The sequence below is a fragment of the Puma concolor genome, chromosome D3, assembly GCF_028749965.1.
Source record: "Puma concolor isolate L17-30 chromosome D3, mPumCon1.1.hap2, whole genome shotgun sequence".
NCBI lineage: Eukaryota > Metazoa > Chordata > Mammalia > Carnivora > Felidae > Puma > Puma concolor.
The window spans coordinates 2,650,756-2,674,420 of NC_141678.1; the positions used below are offsets into that span (position 1 = coordinate 2,650,756).

At 48.5% G+C, this 23,665-nt stretch overlaps 1 protein-coding gene across 2 annotated transcripts in view; it reads left to right on the forward strand.

Moving 5' to 3' along the window:
- TMEM132D (transmembrane protein 132D) overlaps positions 1-23,665 on the forward strand; it is a 564,124-nt gene that overhangs the window by 174,546 nt on the left and 365,913 nt on the right. The gene's annotated exons all lie outside the window — the stretch shown is intronic.

Below are 23,665 nucleotides of genomic sequence, written 5' to 3' on the forward strand. Positions count from 1 at the left end.
TGTGAAAAGACCCCTTACGCTTATATTGGGCCACCCAGATGATCCAGGACTGTCTCCTTACATTCGTGTCAGCTGGTTAGAAACCTTAAGTCCACCTGCAACTTTAATTACCCTTGCCTGGTAGCATAACAAGGTCACAAGGATCCTGGGAGTAGGACATTGATACCTTCGGTGGCCATTTTCCTGCGTACTACCAGTGCTCAAAATATGATGGTTGAATGGCTGAATGGATGAATGGGTAAATGAGTGAGTGCCCTACCTCAAACCTTCTTGGGTAGAGGTGGCTTCCGCAGTCATCTTATGACGACGTTCGATAGCACTCTTCTCTGTGGAACGAAGGTGGGTTCTGGGGTATTACATTGATTAAAAAAAGTGTTTTCCACAAATGAGTCGTAATCTAGGCTTCAAAGCACAGGTAGAGTTGATAAGAACCCCCTTATAGGCGCTTATCTAAAGCTGCACATCCCTGCTTCGATTCTTCCCGGTAGATCATTTAAAATTCCATTGATTTCATTTTTACATGTGACTAAAGCTTACTACTAGGAACCTCCTAAGTGAGTTATCAAAGTTACAGAAATTTGGAATTCAAAGACTAGAATCTGTTTTTTCTCCAATTTGCTGAAGACTTTATAAAGTCGCATATAGTCCCTTAGTGTCTGGCACTATTGCAAAGCTCCTACTGTGTACGTGCGTGTCCTCGGGAGGCCCAGGAAAAGATATCTTCAGTTGTTTGCACTTTGTAGTCAAAGTGCATGAATTCCTGTGCTGATTTGATCAACATTATCTGCTTGATTTGTTTAGGTTGTTTAACTTCACAGTCATCATAATGTTAGAGAAACTTTCTTTAATAGGCTGTAGCTTTCCACCAGGCACTTGGGTGGCTCTGTCGGTTCAGTGTCAAACTTCGGCTCAGGTCATGGTCTGATGGTTCACGAGTTCGAGCCCCACGTCGGACTCTGTGCTGACAGCTCGGAGCCTGGAGCCTGCTTCGGATTCTGTCTCTCTCTCTTTCTCTCTCTCTCTGCCCCTCCTCACTCATGCTCTATCTCTCTCTGTCTCTCAAAAATAAATAATAAAAAATGTTAAAAAAAATAACTTGGAGACATCTAGGAATAAACCTAACCAAAGAGGTAAAAGACCTATACTCCAAAAACTGTGAAACACTGATGAAGGAAATTAAAGAGGACACAAAGAGATGGGAAGACATTCCATGCCCATGGATTGGGAGAGAGAACATTGATCCAATGTCTACTATACCCAAAAGAATCTACAGATTTAATGCAGTCCCTACCAAAATACCAACAGCATTTTTTACAGAACTAGAACAATCCTAAAATTTGTATGGAACCACAGACACCCCACATATCCACAGCAGTCTTGAAAAAGCAAAGCAAATCTGGAGGCATCACATTCCAGGCTTCAAGTTCTACTACGAAGGTGTACTAATCAAGACAGTATGCTACTGGCACAAAGATAAACACATAGATCAAGGAACGGAATAGAGAGTCCAGAAATAAATCCACAATGGTATGGTCGTTTAATCTCAGACAAAGGAAGAACAATACGCAATGGGGAAAATTTGCTCTTCAGCAAATGGTGTTGGAAAACTGAACAGCTACATGCAGAACAATGAAAACGGACCATTTTCTTACACCATTCACAAGAATAATCTCAAAATGGAGTAAAGCCCTAAATGTGAGACGTGAAACCATAAAAATCCTAGAAAAGCACATAGGCAATAATTTCTCTGACATCAGCTGTAGCAGTATTTTTCTGGATATGTCTCCTGAGGCAAGGGAAATAAAAGCAAAAATAAACTGTTGGAACCACATCAAAATAGAAAGCCTCAAGGCGCCTGAGTGGCTCAGTCAGTTAAGCATCTGACTCTTGATTTCAGCTCAGGTCATGATCTCACAGTTTGTGAGTTTGAGCCCTGCAGTGGGCTCTGTGCTGACAGCTCGGAGCCTGCTTGGGATTCTCTCTCTCCCCTTCTGTCTGCCCTTCCCCCTGCTCGCTCTCTCTCTCTCTCTCTCTCTCTCTCTCTCTCTCTCTCCCTGTCTCAAAGTAAGTAAACTTAAAAAGTAACAAGGCTTTACACAGTGAGGGAAACAGTCAGCAAAACTGAAAGGCAACCTACTAGGTGGGAGAAGATATTTGCAAGTGACATATCTGATCAAGGGTTAGTAATCAAAATATATAAAGGACTTCAAACTCAACACCCCAAAAAACAAATAATCCAACTAAAAATGGGCAGAAGACATAGAGATTTCTCCAAAGAAGGCATCCAGATGGCCAACAGACACATGAAAAAATGCTCAACATCACTCATCATCAGGGAAATACAAATCAAAACCCCAATGAGATATCCTCTCACACCTGTCAGAATGGCTAAAATCAACAACACAAGTAACAACAGGTGTTGGCAAGGGTGTGGAATAAAACGAACCCTCATGCACTGTGGTTGGGAATGCAAATTGGTGTGTCCACTGTGGAAATCAGTATGGAGGTTCCTCAAAAGGTGAAAAATAGAATTACCATATGACCTAGTAACTCCCCTGCTGGGTATTTATCCCCAAAACACAAAAACACTAACTCAAGAAATACATACACCCCAATATTTATAGCATTATTTATAATAGCCAAGATATGGAAGCAGCCCAAATGTCCATCAATAGGTGAATGGATAAAGAAGATGTGAGATATATATATATATATATATTTTTTTTTTCCCCAGCCATAAAAAATGAAATCTTGCCATTTGCAACAACGTGGATGGAGCTAGAAAGTATAATCCTAAGTGAAGTAAGTCAGAGAAAGACAAATACCATATGATTTCACTCATATGTGGAATTTAAGAAACAAAACAAATGAGGAAAGGGAAAAACAAGAGAAGCAAACCGAGAAAGAGACTCTTAACCACAGAGAACAAACTCATGGTCACTAGAGGGGTGGTGCGTGGGTAGATGGGTGAAATGGTGATGGGGATTAAGGAAGGCACTTGAGGTGAGCACTGGGTAATGTATAAAATTGTTGAGGGGCACCTGGGTGGCGCAGTCGGTTAAGCGTCCGACTTCAACCAGGTCACGATCTCGCGGTCCGTGAGTTCGAGCCCCGCGTCAGGCTCTGGGCTGATGGCTCAGAGCCTGGAGCCTGTTTCCGATTCTGTGTCTCCCTCTCTCTCTGCCCCTCCCCCGTTCATGCTCTGTCTCTCTCTGTCCCAAAAATAAATAAACGTTGAAAAAAAAATTAAAATTGTTGAATCATGATACTGTACATCGGAAACTAACATGACACTGTATGTTAACTACAGTGGAATTTATGATAAAATTTTTAAAAATTGGGGATCACAGATGTACCGTTCTCCTGTCACGCCCTTGCCTCGTCATATCAATGGGGCTCATCCTCAAGGAAAGATAACCAATGAAAGTGGTTCTGATCTCCCGTCACCTGGGAGTTAGTCGGTATCCAAGGGTAAGCAGCGTAGCAGTAAGGTACATGTCAAGTGTTAAGGGTGTGAACGTCACCGGCGGCTGGCTTATCGCAAGGAATATTCAAAACAAACTGGAAAAAGTATGTGAAGAGGCAGTTCATGATGAAACCTGCACGCTCAGTGGTCCTGGAAACAATGCTCAGTGTTGCAAATAAAGGAAATCAGATGAAGTCATGGAAATGGAGGTCCGTGAGTTGGACACAAATTAAGTGTGGGAATACCAATTGTAGGTGATGGAATGGAGCCCCAGGGACTCCCCCAGATCCGTAGTTACACCTGTGTTGAGAAGGGGTTTTGCAGTCCTTGGTGGATTCGAAGGTACGGGAGCCTCAGAGTGGGATAAGTACAAGACCGTTCGAAGCAGCATCGGGTGGTAAAACATCGGAAACAACTTACAAGTTTATCCCAAAAGGGCCGCATACGTAAAAGATGAAATACCCATTCGATGTGTGTGCCACAGCAGAGGGGCTGGGTGAACAGGAGCCGGGTGACTATCACAAGCCTGTTGTGGAAGAACATCGACCTCTAGGTAGGCACCTACGTTATGACATACTTTATATAAACTTGCAAAATAATTACATGGAAACGTAGTTGCAGACGTGTGTGCACTGGGGGTGCAGTGGTAGCCTTAGAGATGACAGCAGCAAGTAAAGAAGAGAGGAGTTGCCCCTGCCTGGGAAGCAGGTGCAGCGGTCGAAACAGGAGGAGGAGGAGGAGTCACGTGGGGCCTCCGTCGGATTTGTATGCTTTTCTTTCTTCAGCTGAGTGTTAGGTCCTTTCCTCTGACTGTATGTCTGAAATGGTGTAGAAGTTTGGTCAAGAATGTGAAAACAAGGGGCGCCTGGGTGGCTCAGTCAGTTGAGTGTCCGGCTTCGGCTCAGGTCATGATCTCACGGTTTGTGGGTTCGAGCCCCGCGTCAGGCTCTGCGCTGACAGGTCGGAGCCTGGAGCCTCCTTCGGATTCTGTGTCTCTGTCTCTCTCTGCCCCTCCTCCACTCGCACTCTGCCTCCGTCTCAAAAATAAATAAACATTAAAAAAAAAAAAAGAATGTTAAAATTAAACCAGTCATTTCTTAAGGATTCTCTAAATAGCAGAGAAAAAGTTACGTCCACCATAATTTTTTTTTGCAGAGATGGGAGAATAATGGCTGATAACAGGTGCACATCGAATGATTAAGAAGGTCCCCCTCTCATTTGATGCCCTATCTTTTTTGGGTGCTTTCTTAGGCTTAAATTGGTATTTACTGAATTGATAGTTTTTGAGGGGCGGTGGGCTACAGGGGAGGAAGGGACATTTCTTTATGAAGCAAAAGTTTATTTATTTTGAAAGAGACAGAGGGTGGGGAGGGGCAGAGAGAGAGGGAGATAGAGAATCCCAAGCAGTTTCCCTGCTGTGAGCACAGAGCCCGACACAGGGCTCGAACTCACAAACTGTGAGACCATGACCTGAGTCGAAATCAAGAGCAGGATGCTTAACCGACTGAGCCAGTGAGGCGTCACATGGGAGAATACAAGTCTGAATTATTTGCTGCCATGATGAATAACTGTCAGAGAGTTTGGGAGCCAGCTCCGTGAGGACACCTCGTTTATCTCTGTCGTTCGAACTCTGTATCTGGCACCCGGTAAACACGTTCTTGTTGAAGAACAAATGGGAGATCTGAGTGTGAGTCAGTGAGTCCATCATTCGTGCTTTGACTTTAGGGAAGTTTCTGATCCTTTCTGAGTCTTTCCTTCACTTGGAAATCTGGGAAAATCCTATCCTCCTTACAGGATTACTGTAAAGGTTACATGCAGGTGAGAAGGAAGGCTTGCAAGGCTGTGCCCGCCCCCGGTGGATGTGTCCTCTGTCATCCTGTATCCTCAGAGTGGATGCATGGAGGGCATTCACCGTCAGGTCTGGGAGACTCCCCCGTTTTGCTTGGCATTCTGTAGTTAATTCCCTTTGCAGTTTTATTTGACCTATTATACGCACCCATTTATGAAAGTAAAACCCTGTTAGGTAGATTTCATTTGAGTGAAAATGTGTAACATGAAAATTTTGGAGAATTTCCTGTTTATTTAGTGCATTATTCATTAAGATCAAATTCTATGTTAATAGAAGACAGTTGTTTAGACAGAACATACGTGATTTGTTGCAAATAAAATTGACTTGTATCACAATTGAACATAAACAGATACATCCTTAAGGATGAAACTCATTAATCATTAATACTGATTTGTTTTAAACACAGGCTGTGTGCTTGGCACTGGGCTACGTGCACAGTGTATGTATGACAGAAAAATCATAAAACAGGCTGTGTCTAAAACAGCAAGGAAGAATTAGAAACCGGAATAATTAAAGAGCTCATGCAAATTAGCAAGAAAATGCTAAACAATGCCACAGAAAATTTAGCAAAGGGCAGGTACAAGCAATTCTCGGAGAGGAGAATGCCACCAGCCAGTAATGAGCACGTGAAAAGCTCTTTGTCTCCAGGATTCAGGGAAACAAAGTACTTGATCCTGTTCTGTATTTATTTAGGCAAATGTTCCATATTGCAACAAGGGAAAGTCGGACAAGAAGCAAATACCGGGAACGCGTGTGCACCGCGGTGCGCGTGTAAACCGGTGTGTCCACTGGGAAGAGCGCTGTGCAGCGTCTCACACAGCCCACGGTGCTCTTCCTCCGCGACCTGGCGGTGCTTCTGCTGGATAGACGCCCCCGAGATAGTCTGCGTCTGAAACCGGAGGCAGCAGGCAGAGATGTTCACTGACATGGTGTGGCGCTGCGAGGTGACACTGCGGCCATCCGGAGACCATGCCAGGTGACGCCGTGCTTGGGTTGTGTGCGTATGTGTGTTGACCACATACACGTATACTTACAATATGCATGCGTATAAAAGTATTGGTGTGCATATACGCATGCGTGTATATACGCGTTTATGTAGACATACGCACAAACGTACAAGTATGGATTCATTTCTGGAAAAACACAGTCGCGAATGATAAACACTAGTTGATGGTACTAGTTATCTTGAGGGAAGGAGAGAATACAGTAGAATCTGGGGAGAGAATTTATCTCTTCAGCTGGGTGGTGGGGATATGGCTGCTCACTGTAATACGTGTACATCCTCTGTATTCCTCATAGAATCCCTGATACAGAAGCCCTTGCCCCTCTATTACTTTGCTGACCTCTGGGAGCAGATGCCCTAAGAATCCCTCGGGAGTGCTGGCCATTATGACCAGGAGAGGCTCTGGTGTATGGGAGACAGATCAGGAGTGTGATCTCCTGCCAGCGAGTTACTAGCATGTTCTGGCATGTTCTAGAATGTTCTAGCATGTTACTAGCATGTTCCCGTAGACGGAATACTTACCTGCATGGACACTCCCCATCCTGTCTGCAAAATAGGAAGGATGATGCCTATTTCAGTGGTGGCCGTGGAGAACAGGTAACACAGTAGTAAGTGTGCTGTGTCAACCCTGGGGCAGTGCTGCCCAAGAGAAACACAGAGCGAGCTGCAGAGGTGTGCCACATAACATCATTTTAGATTTCTCATAGCCGCACTAAAAAATAAGTAATTGCAAAAAGATAAATTAATTTTCATAATATAGGTTATTTAATTCAAAAAAAAAATCCAAATTACTGGGATGCCTGGCTGGCTCAGTCGGAAGACCGTGTGATTCTTGATCTTGGGGTTGTGAGTTTGAGCCGTATATTGGGTGTAGAGTTTACTTAAGTAAAATAAATGAATGAGCTTCAAAAAAACCCCAGATTCTTGTCATTTCAACACCTAATCAACGTGCATGTATTATTGATACGTTCTTCTTTTTCGTACTAGGGTCTTTGAAATCCAGTGTCCCATGCCCACTGCTCATGTCAATTAAGAACGGGTTGACATGCTACTCAGTGACTGGCGTTCGCTTTACTGGGCAGCGTAGCCCTCGAAGAACTACGCTAACGCTGGTTGTTGATGATTACTCGTGGCTCTAAGGGCTTTAGGTAGGGGATGAAGGGGAGAATTGGTGTGAGTTAAAAATACACCGACTGGTGGATTTATCCATTCATTTATTCACAGAGTACTCATTGACCGTGGCGTGACGTGCGTGGTGGTTTTCGCGCGTCCTTCTCTAATGGTCATGGTAGCATGGCGGTGGGTATTGTAGCTCCCATGTCAGTGGAAAGGAAGCAGAGGGTTGACAGCTGTCCATGGGCACAAGGGTCCCATGCGCGATTCTCTCAGAATCGTCCATCCACTGGCGTAGGGGTGGGCAAGCATTTTCTGTGAAGGGCGAGAGTAAATATTGTTGGCTTTGCGGGCCATACGGTTTCTGCCGTGGCTGTCCGACTCTGCCACCGTGTAGACAAAGCAGCCACAGGGCAAGTGGAGCAATGAATGTGTACAACCGTGTTCTTACGAGGTGATTTGCAGCAGCCGGTGGTGGGCTGGCCTTGGTGGCTGGGATGTTCTGTTGACGGCAAGTCAGGTGGTTTTAGGCGATGTACCGACAGCGCAGGTAACACGCCCATCAGGAGAAAGTAATTCCTTTTTGAAATTATGTGTAAGGCCTTCCGTCTGCGTCAAGGAGAAATTCTCGATCGTTGCCGGAATGTATGTAACATTTCTCTAACTCTTGGAAATTTCTGATTTCAGTGGAGAGATGGCTATCAAGGACATACCGTGGCGAAACTAAGCCTTTTCCTGGAATACGGTCGAGGTTCAATTTACAGGAATAATGTGAGGCTTCTTCTCAAAATATATGGGTTAAAAAAAAGCGAGTTGATTTAAAGGGCACTGTGTACTATAGAACAATATTGGTGGTACTGAAAAAAATCACAAAGGGTCTCCTTGAACATCTGAGGTTTGGACAATACGGTTCGTGTTCGGATTCCACATTTTGTGGCAGATGAAGGGAGCGGAGCGGGGGTCGGGTGAGCTAGTTAGGGACAGACCAGTCTGCGAGGGAGCTCGGAGGCGCAGCTGGGGGCTGGGAGCTGGGCCGAGTTTGGGGGGGGGTCAGAGAATACCAGAAGGAAGAGCCGGTCCTGGGATCAGATGTGGGGGAGACAGTGAGAGCTCACCCCCCTGAGCTGCTCTGGGAAGCCGCCACTCTTGGCTGCACTCGGTGGTTTTAGCGCATTTCCCAACTTGTTCTCATGATACAGCTCAGCTCAGTAGCTACAAAATGAGCTGCAGTGAGACATTTGCACTGTTAAAACCTGGAAATAGAATAACGGGCTCTTAAAATGCACCACTGCAGGATTGTTATTGTAAAAGGAAAGCTGTCTTTCGAGCCCCCACCCCCACCCCCGATGCATCCAAAAGGGAGGTGCCCAGGAGTGAATCTGCACTGCCTGCCCAGCCCGGCTCCAGAAATGGAGGCGCTCGGGCCCCCCAGCAGAGCAGGTGTGGGGAGGACAGGGGGTTGAGGGTCGGTGGCTACATCGGGACAGCCCGGATGACGCTAACGCGACCCAGAACGTCACTGGGCACAGAGGGTCCTGGTGGGCTCCTGGAGGCTTCACTGGAAATCAGAAAATATAGGACACGAGCTGGCTTGGTTTTAAAGGCTGTTCAGACGCTTTTGTAAAGCATTGTGTGGCCCCTCTCAGGTGCCAGCCTTCTGCTGCTTGCAAAGTTCATTCATTCACTCGTTCATTCATTCATTCATTCATGGACAACCTTTTATGGGTGAGGCATTGATCTGGGCTCTGGAGAGGGGACAGACCATGTGGCTGTGTTCATGGAGCTTACTTTCTTTTTTTTTTTTAATTTTTTTTTTTCAACGTTTATTTATTTTTGGGACAGAGAGAGACAGAGCATGAACGGGGGAGGGGCAGAGAGAGAGGGAGACAGAGAATCGGAAACAGGCTCCAGGCTCTGAGCCATCAGCCCAGAGCCTGAACGCGGGGCTCGAACTCACGCGAGATCACGCGAGATATCGCGAGATCGTGACCTGGCTGAAGTCGGACGCTTAACCGACTGCGCCACCCAGGCGCCCCATACTTTCTAAGTTCAGTTGAGAATGAATGAATGACCAGATGAATGGGTGACTGGAAGTGGAAATGGTAAATGCTCCAGGTGTTGGAATAGAGCAGGATTTCCTGACCCTCGTCTTGCCATGCCTGACCCAGGAAATGATAACATCATACGCTGAAATGGGGTCCTGGGATGCACGGGAGGTTACGACCGATGGGAAACCCTCCAGGTTCCCATCTCCCAGATTCTGCCAGAGCTGACTGTAACAACCCCGCCAGCTTTTCGTGGCTCCTCCCGCGCCACAGCTCATGGGGAAGGACTGTCGGTGCTGGCAGGTGCTTCGGACAATGGGATCAGAGGAGGTGACGTGTGAGCTGACCCGTGAACGGTGGGAGCGTAGGGGGTTGTGGCTGGGGGGAACCACGTTACATGTAGTGAGGTCAGCCGGAGGGTGGGTGTTGAAGAATCTCCTCTCTGACCCTTTGCAGAAAAAGGGCGCTGGCCCCGAAAGCGAGTGCGGAGGGAAATAGATTCATTTGAAAGGCCGTGCCTTTTAGGGGAGTTCCTGGGCTTTGGAAATTTGGTGGGTGCGTGTGCACGTGCTATTTCCATGGCATGCTGAGGAGTAAGTGTGATAGCATCCTGAATTATGTCCGTTTTGGGGCACATCGCACGTCACAGCAGTTTTCCTTTATAAACGCAAATTCCTGTTACAACTCTGACACGTGGTGGCCCTACACCTTCGCCTGGTTTTCGGTTGCCGAAAATTTGGAGGAAAAGTTCACTCAGAATGAGGGAGGTTCAAGCCAGACTTTTGAGCAGGTTCTCAGAAGGCCTGTCCCAGAGCAGTGTAGACCACGTTTGGGAGTTTGGACCTTAGTCGGAAGGGAAGCCGCGGGGGCGTCTGGAGCAGGGTAGCCGTGCGGCTTGACTCACAGTTTTAAAGATGCTGCTTGTAGGAAAAAGTCTTCAGCGGGGCTGGCGTGCGAGTGCAGACCCCGTGCAAAGTGCCGTCTGCAGTCTGGGTCATGGGACAGTGAGCTGCGCAGAGGGGGTGCCGGGAAGGCAGGAGGAACAGGAACCCCAAAAAGATGGCAGTGGAGATGCCCCTAGAGTGGACAGGGTCATTCTGTGCCCACGTATTGAAGCGATATAAGTAAGCGGTTCCGGGTTTGAGTATCGCCCACGACTGTTCTTTCACCCAGGATGAGGAGCTGCCGACCCGAACTGAAATCCGTCTGCACTAGACGTCATGCTGTGCAAGCCGATGGTTAGAAAGACATCCTCCCTTTCCGCACGCCAACCCCCGGGTCTTGCTTTTGCCGTTTGGAACCCTTGGCTTCCTGGTGCCCCACGAATCTCTACTTAATCTTAACGTGCCTTCACCCTTGCCGACCTAAATGAGGAAGCCCTGCGGGCACCTTTGGTGTTAATTACCTTGTAGATACATAATTGCAGGGCTGCTTATCACGTGGCGACTCGCGTGGGGATCCTGTTCGCACACATCACACCCGTGCGGTTGATAAGTCCCCCGGCCAAAGCTGAGAAGACCCTCTGTGCAAAGACACCGGCGGTATCCACAATTGCGCAGAGAATTCAGAAGTTCCATTTTTCTTACGCCTTCAGAGGACCGGGGAAAATACCTTCTGCTAAAATTTCTGACCGTGAAAACGAAAGTAAAATTTTCAAATTCCAGTTACGGCTTTTGCTTCACCTTCATGAATAGAACCCTCCAGGGAGTCGGGCCGAACCCAGAACATATGCCCTTCTTTACCCCAGATGTGTCCAGTATCTGTGGGTAAAGGTTGGAGGCGACTCCATCAGCCATGAGGCAGAGTGAATCTGGACGTTCCCGCGTAGCATCCTGGGGTTTATTCTTATGCACCTGCTGTCGGAGGAGAAATAATCCTTGAAGTCAAATGATGCATTTTCCTGTGGAGCCATTTGCAACTTCACGAACTTTCCAAACAGGGATGCAGAGGAACTGAGGATTTTAGAGAACTTTGTGATCTAGTTGAATCTTATTTACTGGAGCTTTTCCATGCAGAGTTCTCCTCTCCTTTGAAATCAAGATGATGGTATGAGACCAGTTAATAAAACAAGTAAGAAAGGACGTATGGCTCCAGCTGTCCTGCCTTTGTTTTTCTTTGCTGTATTGTCATTTTGAAGGTTTTGTTGCATGGATAGAAAACGTCTTCCGGGACCTGGCTGGAGGGCTGGCTCACGTGTCATTTCCATTATAGAGAAGTTCTGTGAGAGACCAGCCCATTTCTCTCGGTCTACAAAATGCAACGGAGTTGTTTCAGGGCCTTTTAAATGGAAGCCTGCAAGATTCACAGCTCCTGATGACTTTTCCACTACAAATTTTGCAGATGAAGAGATGTGGCCATTAGCATTTACAACGAAGGGTTTTGCTTAAGTGTGCGAGTTAGGAAATTCAACCTGTGAGCTATTTCCAGGCAAACCTGTCCCCTTATTCTGATTTGGGGGTGCTGAGAAGTGCCCTGTGGAGTTTCAGTCTCAGCCTGGGTTTGAACCACAGCAGGTACACTCTGTATCACCTTGGGCATGTCGTGGCCTCTTCCCTCTAAAAGGGGAAATTGTAATACTTGGCTGACAATTTTGTTGTGGGAAGTAATGAACTAATAAGGGCACCCGAGGAAAACACCACACTGAATGAGGTGAAGGAAGCAAGAAGACTTTATTCAAGGCTGTTGCACTTGGGGAGAGAGGCCAGAGCCTGGGCTGAGCCCAGCTCCACCCAAGATGGACGGACGGAGGAATTTTTAAGAGCCAGGATGGAGGGGAATCTTAGTTCGTTGCTGGTGTCTGCTAATTGGCTTTCCCCAAAGGAAAAGTCAGCTTTCTCCTGTCTTCATGACAGGAGGGAGATTGACAGTTGAGAGCATGACTCCAACCCAAGTCTGGTCCCATTTCTCCTAGAGAGGCTAGGAGACGGATAGGCGTCGTTCTTGATGGTTACATTTCAAAGGGGTGGCTGCTAGGTCCCTGGAAAGAACCCTCTAGGGCTGTAAATCTGGCAAGAGGTTTTTAAAAAGATTTACGTCTCAAGGCAACAGAGAAAGAAGATACAATGGCAATTTTTCTAAAGCGAACGTTCTAGGAGAAGGGAGGGGGGACGTCTGTGGTTAGGCCATCTGGATTCTGTGAGGGCAGGAGAGGACCCTGGGTGGGACAAGCCTGGTGAGGTGTGGCCGGCTGAGGGGCAGTAAGACCCTCCTCATCTTGGGTAAAGTACTCAGAACTGTGCCCAACACAAAATGTGTAAAGCTGATACTAGAAAGTTTACATCTGTTTGCAAAGTGAATTAGAGAGCGACTGTGACTATAGCCAATGGATTCCTTACAGGAAAACAAACAAACGAAACAAAACAAAATCTCTTAATAATGACGTTCCCCGTGTATTCAAAGAACCTACTCACGAGAATCCAGGACGATGGTAGGTTCACAAACTCAATTTTCAGTGTAAATTTTGGAGAAGTGTGCATCTGAATGTAGTGTAGCTGAAAAAAATTGCAGTTACTTGCAATAGGAGGGAACAAAATTGACCATAAAAAGGGCTATTTTAGGAAAATAAAAGCTTTTTGAGAAAAAAAAAAATTTATACAAAGCAGTGAGAGTATCTGCCCATGAGTCTCCTTTGCTTTGGAAGTTTGCCTCTGTGTGTGTGTGTGTGTGTGTGTGTGTGTGTGTATGTGTGCACATGTGTGTGTGCGTGTGCATGCATGTGTGTGTGTGTTCACTGCATGCTGAGGAGCACGTGTGGGAATACACGTGGCAGAATTTCCGTGTGCCGGCATCGGGGATGGGGGTTGATACATAGCCGTGTGATGTCTATGGCATTGTTGAACTCATTCTTTATTATGCGAACTTTATGAATGCAGGTGGCCCCTTGTAACGGTACCATCCGCCTTTGTCTTAAACCTTCATGCAGACTTCATTTGTCAAAAAGTGGAGATAAAAACTCACTCTGAATAAGAGGACATTCAGGCCTGACTTCCAACTTTTGAGCTCTGCCTGTCCCCCTCTCTCCTCCCCTCTCTGCCTCTTTCTGTGTCTGTCTCTCACACCTGCTTCCGAATACATCTGAATACAGGCTCCTCACCTGGGAAACGCCAGGGAACACGCAGAGCATAGGAGTTGGGACCACAGCGACTTTGACAAACTACTTCTCTAAATACTTCATTGTCATCTCTGCCTAAGTCAATCAATTAAAACTGGCTTTGACTCTGAGTGATGGGAGCACTCCACCATCAAATGAAGACTGAGCACTGCCTTTTGACTGATGGTTTCAATCTCGGCCAATGTTTGGAATGAAGCTGTTGGCGGAGGGGAGGGTGATTGCTGGTGCGGAGGGCTCATGAATTGGGGCGACCGTGGCTCGGGGGCCACTTCCTCCCATTCTTCGCTGCCCTCCCAGCTCTGCGAGTCTCTCTGCACCTCTCTGCCACGTGCGTTTGTTTGAGGACCTACCACGATGGAGATGACAGCAGAGAGAAAATGGTGCGCATCAAGTTAGAGAGAGAGCGAGAGAGAGAAGGAAACAGGCACCTGGCAGCCTACTGCAACCCTGATTGACTCAAGACTTCAGTCCCAAACATTTAAAGGCAAATAATGTAGAGACATCAACGTATACAGTTGCTGGGACTCCAAGGGAAGGTGGGGGTGTTGCAATTAGACGTAACATTTAGAAACGTTCTTTGTAATTAAAGATGTATTATGTGCATGTAAATGCTAACAATGCAGATACTTCGTGGGAAAGCCTTTCAGTCCAGCTGTGGAGTTGGTTTGCAAACTCAGACATTTTCAGTGAAGACATTTCATTTTACCTTTTTACCCCAAAGGTTAAAATTCTTACACAGACTTGGTTTCTGTCTTCTAAAGGGTATAACAGGTTTACATGAGTGAACTACAGAGCAGAGCTCAGTGACTTAAAATTATTTTCATAACCTCCTAGGTGTTTATGAAACCATAACATGAATTTTTAAAAAGGCAGAACCTTTTTGTAAGTCCTACTGTGGGATCCCAGAAAACACTAAGAAGGCGAACACGATGCAGCTTTTGCTATAAAACAAAATACCTTCGCGTAACTTTTTGAATAAAGTATTCGCACCCTGATGCATCAAGATCCCGTTTTCTTTGTCTCTGACGCTTTGCTTTAGACAGAAAATGATTACTTGAATAGCTGAGGATAGTCCAAGAAAGAGATAAACACCAGAATTGTTCCCAGGATTTCGAGAGAAAGTTGTGAAGATTCTTGAATACATACGTGCAGAAGTTGAATCCATTGAGAAGTACGGCAGCACTCTGGACAGTTCCCTCCGCACCTGTTGAGCACCAGACCATGACATGGGCACAGGGTGCCGGCCATGGAGGGGGCAGGCCCTAGACAGCCGTGGGGGGCAGGGAGGTGGCCGGGGGCTGTGCAGATGGGCCGGATAGACTGTGTCTTGAGAATCGTAATGGTTTCAGCAGGGGCTCATTGCTTCTTCTGCAACAGAGAGATGGATCCTAGTGAAGAAGGTTGCTGTTTCTTCTTTTCTTTTTTTTTTAATATTGTCCTATCAATTTAGATGGGAACTCGAGTCTCAAGAGTTACTGGCCTAACTTCTTTTGGCTGAGTATTTTTAAGTTTGGGGGACAAAAGTCTCCAAAGCCACTGTGTTTTCGTTTCTGTTGCTTCTGAGTTCCCTGTGAGGCACACATTAGCGGCTCCCTGGCAATAAGAAAATGAAACAATATGAAGGAAGGCTGTCGGGCCGGCGGGTAAGCGGGAAATGGATGGCGGGCAGGATGGGTCCTGACAGCCTGCGTGCAGGCGGGTTTGCGCGTGGCTCCCCTGTCATCCATCACACTTCGCCAGAACGGCGGTGTCATTCGGATGTACTTAAATTCCCAGAGAGCTGGTAAAATGAATCCAATTGGGGGGAGGCTCAGGCCGTCGATCCTGCTTCCCAGACTTCAAAGGGGATTAATACCTATGAAGACACACAAGCCGGGGAGTCTGTGTTCGCAGAGCCCTCAGGTTCATTTTCCCATAGAATTCCTGTTCCTTCTCAGGCGAGGGACAAAAAAGGCATGATGAGTTTTCCTGTTCTGCGGCACAGCATTGGCCAGCAGCCTCTGGCGCGGTAATTCACCGATCCCATCTCTCCAGCCAGGGGCCAACACGTACCCCGTTTGGAGCCCGGTCAGATCGTGGAGTTAAATGGTTTCTCCCCTTTAAATAGGTAAAAGCTTTTTGTAATAGTGGGAAACTTGGTGACTTCTGAAAACTTTGGATTTGCCTGGTTTCAAATACCCACCCGTGGTTGATCCACAGTGCCGTAAGAGCCATGGAGCAGTGGGGACGAACGACAAGGGGCAGGTGAGCCGGAACTTGCGGGGAAGACACTCACCTCGTGGCACACGGTTTTTTGTTTTTTGTGTTTTTTTTTTTTGCTTTATCTGTGACATGGTGGCAGGTAGAGTTCATTGTTTCAGTTTGGGGGGCAGATGATGACATTATAATTTCAGTAGCATTGGGTACAGAAGTCCGGGATCATAGCCAGGCCCCTACTTCCCTTGTGGGGATTCAAGGTGAATCAGATGCCACCGTGGAGTTTGTAGTCTGCGCAGGGGCAGGGGGATGATCTGTGGAGGACGACAGAACGTGTGAACGAATGGACCCAAGTAGCTGAGGCTGAGGACGGAATGGGAATGCTCGCTGTTGACAGGCAGCTGGACGAGGCTGAGTCTGTAGGACTCGGCGCGGACAGGGGAAGACAGTCCCGGGAGAGTCTCGAGATCATCCTGGATGGTTTCGTGAGGGTTCCGTAGCTGGGGAGAGAAGAAACCAGATGTGGTGACTTCCCTGGAGGGAACAGCAGAGTGTCCCGAGCGGGAGCCTCGTCTGCTGGCCTCCGGCCGCTCCCGGGGGAATGAGACCCCACCAGCCAGCACGGATGCAGGACGTAAGGTGAAATTGAGACTGGTTTCTTGTCCCAGCGGGTCTTGAAAGCTGCCCTTCCATGATGAGATCCAGTCTGTAGGAAGACGGAAAAACGGCACACAAATGACTTTTGAACTCAAGATGAGTATCATTAGAGCTGAGCATATTACTCTTTTCTTCTTCTTTTTAGTTTTTATTTTTTGGCCTAAAAAGCATTAAGGCAGAACAGAATCAAACTCCCGTCCTCCTACGCCGACTCGGCGAATCGTTCTGTGTCTTCTTTCAATGCTCGGACACTGTGGGCAGACTGTCACCTCGGCATAATTATATATGGACACGCTCTGGTCTGGCCTCTCCCGTTTCTGTGTCACCATTTCACAACATGTGAGGTTAATTCCTAATCACAGTTTTCACCACCCTTTAATAGCCACTCACAAGTAAGCGCCAGGAGATCCGCCGTCCCTTCCCAGAGCCCTGGGGACCCTCATCCGGCTGCTGTTGTAAATAATACTGTAGAGAATATCTTCACATGTTTCCCTTGGCCCGGCTTTAGTCCCTGGGTTATGGAATTAACAGTCTCCAATTCTCGAGTTGCAGCGTGACGAGTTTGAGGACCCATGGGAGTTTGCAGGGTTTAGGAGTTGGTCATGTTACAACCCATCACAAGGGTTCCTCCCCAGGATGCGGGGGGCCTGTACGGTTTGCGCCCCTCGCTTGTCAGTTGCAATGATGTGAACAGCCCAGCAGCTCTGCGGTGATTTCATTTGCCTGAGAGGCGAGACTTTGCGGAATCCTGACATCTCATTTTGTCTCTAAATGATCTCTTCACGGAGAAGAGTTTGTCAGACCCGTCAGCGGAGATCATCAATCATGCGGTTCTGTCCCCGCCGCTCGCCCCCGCTCCGTTGAGGACGTCCGGGCTTTCCTGGGTTGGACGTTGGGAGCATGCCCCTCCCAGCCCCCTGTGACCCCCGTTTGTGGGCGTGCAGGGTGTTTCTAAGGCCGTGTCTGCGAGGTTTGCAGGGTGAGCATCTCGGGATCCTTCCTGCCCATTCTCTTGATGGTCAAGTGAAGCTTTTCATCTTTTGCTTGCATTTAGCCACTCTTTTTATGAGACAGGCCTGACCAAAGGTTTCAGGACGGTGCACAGCTTTAGTGCAGAGCTCTGTAATCGTTTCCAGGGGGCAGCTGAGCTGTGCGGAAGTTGAAGTCGGTGGTACCCCCGAAGGAGGCGGGGTCTGAGGTCACACCTCCTGGCAAGTCGGCCGTCACATTGGAACCCCTGTGTTCACAGCTATAAAATGGGAGTGATGGTAACAATAACTGCGGTGCTCCCACTTCCCCGGGGAGTCCATGCGAGTCTTACGTCAGGTGGGGACTGACCGTGTGCTCAGGAGCCCCTGTCACCGCTGCGTCCCCTGTGACCGCCACAGTGCCAGAGCCGATGGCGCTCTCGGGGCCCGCATAACTGCCACATCTCCGTCAGCTTAGACTCAGTGGCTTGGGTCGACACCTTCCTTCTGTGCGGCCCCTGCCACGCTCGAACCCCTCTCTGTGTATTCTGCCTGTACAAGCCAGGTGCACCCTCTGGACCCCTCTTTTCCTCGTTACCCCACCACATGATTTCGAGGTGTCTTCTGAGTCTCTGCAATGTGGTTTTCCTTTCTTTTCCTTCCCTGGGCCTCGCTGCCCTGAACTCCAGTCTTGCACCACTTGGTCCCACTGTTTCCATCTGTCTGTTTTTCCCAAACACACACATGCCACGTATCATCTGGGTTCCAAGATGGAACACGTTCAGTTAAAGATGAACGGTACCCGCTATCGCATGAAGGCCTTGGGAGTGAACCGGGGCTCCTGGAAATCTGCGTGTACTGACCACGTGCCACAGCCGTCTGTGTGCTTGATGTGTGTCCACGTAAGCCACTTCTTAAAAACTGTTTAGCCAGCCACCCAGCAAATATGTATCAACCGCCTGCTCTGTGCAAAGCTTCTTTTCAATTGCTATGTAAAGCCGAAGATGAATCAGAAACAAATCTTGCTCTTCAAGGATATATTGTACTTTTCCAAATGGATACTTAATGTCACACATTCAACTGCATGTGCTCAAGTTTTTATACACAAGGGGTCAAACACGAGCCAAACCACGTCATGTGGTGTGCCACCGAAAATGCCAGTCGGCTTCCCTGTGGTGATTGTGTTGAGGGGCGACACATCATTGTGGGTTTGTGTGCAGCGTCATGGATACTGAGCTTATAGGTCATCGGGGGCTTTCCGAGGACCATCCGGACCGTCCTACTTTTCTTCCTCGTGCGTTAACTCCTAAGCAGGGTACGGCAGCGCCAGTAAAGCAATAGGAAGTAAGGAATCAGCAGCTCTGCAGGAATGTGGGAAGCAGACATCCTGGAAGAGGCATCGAAAAACTGAGGGAAAGTGACCAAGTGGTCTTCAAGGTGGGAGCCAGACTGTAGAAAGTTTTCTGGGGAAGACACGTGACTGACCTTTGCACTGGTCACACGTATGTGGAGTGTGACTTCGTGTCGGGCGCGGGGCTGGGCGCCAGGGCGAAAGTGGATGTGGTGCATAGGGGCTACATTTGTAGTTCGGTGAGAGCCACCGAGGAGTGTGGCCCGTACGAGAGTGTGCACTGGGGTGAGCAGGTGGCCCCACACAGACAGAGAAGCCACCCAGTGGCCGAGATGCTCTAGACAAGTTTTGAAGGATAGGTAGAAGGCTACTTAGGGGTTGAGAGGAGGGAAGAATGTGCCAGCAAAGAAGGTGGCATGTGCAAAGGTACTGTGGTAGGGGCGTGTGGGGAGGGCAAAGGCTTTCCAACGTGGTGGGTTTGACCGGAGCAGAGGGAGGGATGGAGGGAGAGAGAGATGGGGTGTGTGTGAGTGAGAGAGAGAGAGAGAGAGGGAGAGACAGAGGACTGGCAAGAACAGAAGTGTGGAGGAATAGGACTGCACAGGATGCATCCTGAGTGAGGAATTTTGGCTTTATTCTAAACACAATAGTAAGTGCAAGAAGAAGGTCACCAGCAGATGTGAGCAGGGTCAAGGATGTGGCCATCACACTGACCCTCCCCGTTCTCTGTTTTCCCTGACCGGCACTAACCACCTGCACTTACCGTACCCATGTGTTCATCTGTGTGTCTGTTGAGGGCTTCATTTGGACAGTAAGTCCCACAAAGGCGGGGACTCCGTCCCTGGTGTTTCCTGCTGCGTCCCCAAAGCTTCGTATAGTTCCTGGCATGTAGCAGGTGCTCACTGTGTATATGTCAAGTGAAGGAAAAGTCCAGGCTTGGCTGGACAAGCCTGTCTGCCTGCAGATGGCTGTGTCCACCGTGAGACCTCCCATAATGCCCAGGGTGCGGGGCTGAGCGGGCTGCCTCTGTGTCTGGTCCTTCCTGCCCCCTGCCGTGCGGCTTCTTCAGCAGCTCAGCGAGTCTGCAAGTATATAACCTACCCAGCACCACTCTTCCGCCCCCCGTGAGGGTTTCCTGCAACTGTGGGGCGGGGGGATTCTACAGTCGTTTGGGGGGACGCATGCCTCCCGGACACGGGTCACTGTAACACGCGTTCTGGAGGGCCCTGCCTCCCGTGTCTTCCTCCTCCCGGAGAGTCGCAAAGCCCCGGACCGGGAGAGCCTCTGCGAAGTCAGGCAGCCGGGAAGCCCTCTAAGCTTTCTTCCACCCAGGGTTTCTCAGAATTAATAGACCATGGGGCTTTTTTGTTTTCAGCTTAATGCTGATTAAAATTCCATTAGAAACTAGTGTTCCAGGAAACAGAATTGGAAAACAAGTGTAAGTTGATAAGTTTATAATAGCCGTGGAGTATTCACTGCTCCTGTGAATTATATACTTTCAACCTGCATTTGAAGAGTTCTCCAAGTTAAATTGTTTAAAGTTGGAGTTATTTATGTAATTTGCAACAACAGCAATCATCTTTACACACCCGAAATTGAGACTTCAGGTACCCCCTCTGAGTGGGTGTTTTTTAAATGCAGCCTCACAGATTGAGGGGGGGAGATACAGAATTCCTGTGGGTGTGAAGGGTCTAATTGTGTTGAAGGTAATAAATCCTGTCTTTAAATAATGCAACTACTGTATGGGGCTTTCTTTGAAATACCTCCCGCTCGACTAGGAATTGGAAAGTGATGCCAATCTCATCCACACTAACTGTCAGAGACACAGTAATGGCTTTGCTGGTCTGTGGGCTGGAGCAATCTGTACAAACGGTAAGAATAATGTTAGCCTGGAGCCGGGAAGGGCTCCTGGCTTGGGGAGAATGTTCATTCTGGAGGCAGAAACGTGTCTACCTTCCCAGCCTTTGTTCTACCTTCCCGGCTTGTAGAGTCGGTTTTAAGGTTAGAAAAGAATAATTTAAAAAATGGTTTTTAATGTTTATTTTTGAAAGAGAGAGAGAGCACGAGCAGGGGAGAGGCAGAGGGAGAGGGAGACACAGAATCCGAAGCAGGTTCCGGGCTCCTGGCTGTCAGCACAGAGCCCGACGTGGGGCTGGAACTCACGAACCGCGAGATCATGACCTGAGCCAAAGTGGGATGCTTAACTGACCAGGCCACCCAGGTGCCCCAAGAAGAACAACTTTTAAAAAGTGGAAGCAGGTTAAAAGAATAGTCACTGTTTGGAGGAATATTACGTTTTTGTGTCTCTTCCTTGGAACTTTACAAAATGTTGGGCACCGATGCCATGATTTAGTGACTTAGAAAAGAATGGCTAAGTCATCTATGTCTCTCTCTGTCTCCTTCCGACCTTCCTTCCTCTCAGCACAGATCTCCTCTGTGTTATGTTTTCGTCTGTCGCAGATGAAGTTTCGTGGCACCGTGCGGCCAGGAAAGGTGTCTCCCGCAGCCCTAATATTTACTCCTCTGCTGGCCAAAGCCAGGCTTACCCCACTAGCTTTTACAGCCTGAGCAGGACTGCTACAGTCCTGGGTTGGATCTTTTGTCCATATCCTGGCCAAGCACCAGGGCAGTGAAGAAGGCTTTGTCTAACTGGCCACCCTCTTCTGTCACAAGACGGCTCCTGTGTCTAGCAGGTGGGGCACCATGATTGACCCATGGTTGACATCTCCTGGATAAGAGCGGGGCGCTTGGGAGATAAAGCAGGCATGTGACCACTACAGAAATAGGGATTAGTTGGTGATAGTTATAAGAATATTTAACAAAAGATGGGGCACCTGGGTGGCTCAGTTGGTTAAGCGTCCGACTTCGGCTCGGGTCATGATTTTGTGGTTCGTGGGTTCGAGCCCTGCATCGGGCTCTGTGCTGAGAGCTCAGAGTTTGGAGCTTGCTTCAGATTGTGTCTCCCTCTCTCTGCCCCTCCCCCACTCGCACTCTGTGTCTCTCTCTCAAAAATAGATAAATACTAAAATTTTTTAAATAAAGAAAAAGAATATTTAGCAAAAGAGTATAGAGAAGAAAGCCCTACTAGCCCGTATGGTTGTGGGTCTATATGGACCTTTTCGCACCTGAGGCAGGTGCCAGATGAGCTGGGGTGTTTCTATATTTAGAAAAGTTGGATATAGCCCAGGATGTAGGATGTGGGACATCAAAGTTCCATTTAACTTCTGACTCTTGAACTTTTTCCTGGATGTGCTTTCTCCCAAATTTACCCACGTTCAATTCCCTATGTTACGTGTTGGGTGTTCTTGGGTTTCCTTCCGGCCCCGACGTTTGCATATGGAGCCCCTCCGCAGACGCCCACCGTCCTGGCCATCTGTGATGCGTTTGCGGATTTCCCGTCATGGTGTCTCCCACGGGACCACAAGACCAGCGGGAGCCCGGCCGTGTCTCTGTCTCTGAGCTTGTACCGCCAGGGGCTAGTAGGCTCCCACACACTATCGGTTAGCCCGTCGTTCCCTTCTTGTTCTGAACACTTCCACTTTTATGGGTTCGGCGTGTGTCTAAAGAGAGAGAGTTCGCCCACGGACCCGATGAATCTCTGAGAAAAGGAGAAGTCGCCTCTCTGAGGATGGGCACCGTTTGAGGTTTTCAAGTCAGAGAGGGACACAACCTTCTTTACTTTTCTAGAAAAGGCCAGTGGGTTCTGGGTAGAGAATGGACAGTAGCATAGACAAAATAAATAAATTAATTAGTAAATTAACTAAGTGCTAAGTAGGAGCAGCCGTGGGGGATGGTTCCACACAAGGGCTCTGGACCAGACCACCTGGTGTCCAAGCTTGTTTCTGCCAAGCGGCTGGGTGTCCTTGGCAAGCGACTCGGCCTCTCTGTGCCTCAGACTCTTTATTGGTAAAATGGGATAATGGTAGGACCCAGCTCACGTAGTTGAGAGATTTAATGTGTTCATCCTTTATTTTTTATTCATTTTTGAGACAGAGAGAGACAGAGCATGAGCAGGGGAGGGGCTGAGAGAGGGGGAGACACAGAATCGGTAGCAGGCTCCAGGCTCTGAGCTGTCAGCCCAGAGCCCGACGCGGGGCTCGAACTCACGGAGTGTGAGATCACAACCTGAGCTGAAATCAAAGAGTCGGTCACTTAACCGACTGAGCCACCCAGGCGCCCCAACGGGTTCATCCTTTAAACACTCAGAACAGTGCCAGGCACCTGTTAGCACACCCTCAGCATCAGCTTCCTTTATTAGGATGCTAAAGCAGGGGCTGGACATTAATGTGCATCAGACATTGGTCATCAGGGCGTTGCGTGAAGTGCACGGTTGTGGCCAGTAGGGTCACAACAGTGAACAGACAGACCCAGTCCCGGCTTCGTGAGACTCCAGTGGGGGGAGGGAGCAGGTAACACGCAAACGTGTTGCATGTCGAGGCGATGCCGAGCGCGCCGGGGAGAACATAGCAGCGTGAGAGGGTGGGGTGACCTAAGGGAGGTGACTGCTCCTCGCTGCTGGTGGGGAAGGCGCAGAGCTGGCGGGAGGAGGACAGGCGGGCTCCGTGTGCTTCGGGCAGAGGAAAGAGTGGTAGGGAGGCCTTGAGAAGGGAGTGTGCTTGGCGTCTTCCAGAAAGCAAGGGGGCAGGTGTGGCTGGGGGGAGGAGAGCAAATGGGAAGACAGGTGTTCTGAGACGTCGGGATGGCCAGGAACACGAGAGGCCAGAGAGGCCACGGGAGGGACTTTGCCTTTGCCTTTGCAAGCAATATGGAAAGCCATGGTTGGCTTGGATCTGGGCAGTGACTCGGCCTGACACACTCTAGGCGGATGCCCCTGGCTTCTGTGTGGAGGACACATTGGAAGGGGACACGTGGAAGCAGGAGGGGGAAGGTGCTGTTCCAACAACGG